We start from the raw sequence: 532 nt of genomic DNA on the forward strand, positions 1-532 counted from the left end.
TCTCCCATCACCAGTATCCATTTCTGTGTCATCTCCGTCCACCACCTTTCCTCCCCCCCATCCCCGTCACCCCTCTCTCTTCTTCCCTCTCCCCTCTCCAGCTGCCCTCTCTGCCATGTCCGTCCACCACCTCTCCTCTCCCCCGTCACCCCTATCACCTTTCTCCCCTCTCCCCTCTCCCCTCACCAGCGTCCCTCTCGGTAAACTTCTAGGCGCGAGAGATGTATGGGAAGAAACTTTTAGTGACGTGTTTCCCGCGAGACCACTAACTCTCCTTTCTCTCCCCCTCTCCCTCTCTCTTTTCCTCCTCCTCTGTTTCCTCATTACGCTCTCCCCTCTCTTCCCCTGACCCTTCCTTCACCGGTGTTGTCTCCCCTCTCTAACTCCTCCCCTTTAGCTTCCCTTTCTCTCTCTCCCTCTCTTTCCCTCCTCCTCCTACTCTACACGCTCTCCCCTTCCTTCCCCTGACCCTTCTTCACCGGTGTTGTCTTCCCCTCTCTCTTCCTCCTCCCCTTTCCTCTCCCCTCTCACA

This window comes from Eriocheir sinensis, chromosome 28 (genome assembly GCF_024679095.1).
Source record: "Eriocheir sinensis breed Jianghai 21 chromosome 28, ASM2467909v1, whole genome shotgun sequence".
Classification (NCBI taxonomy): domain Eukaryota; kingdom Metazoa; phylum Arthropoda; class Malacostraca; order Decapoda; family Varunidae; genus Eriocheir; species Eriocheir sinensis.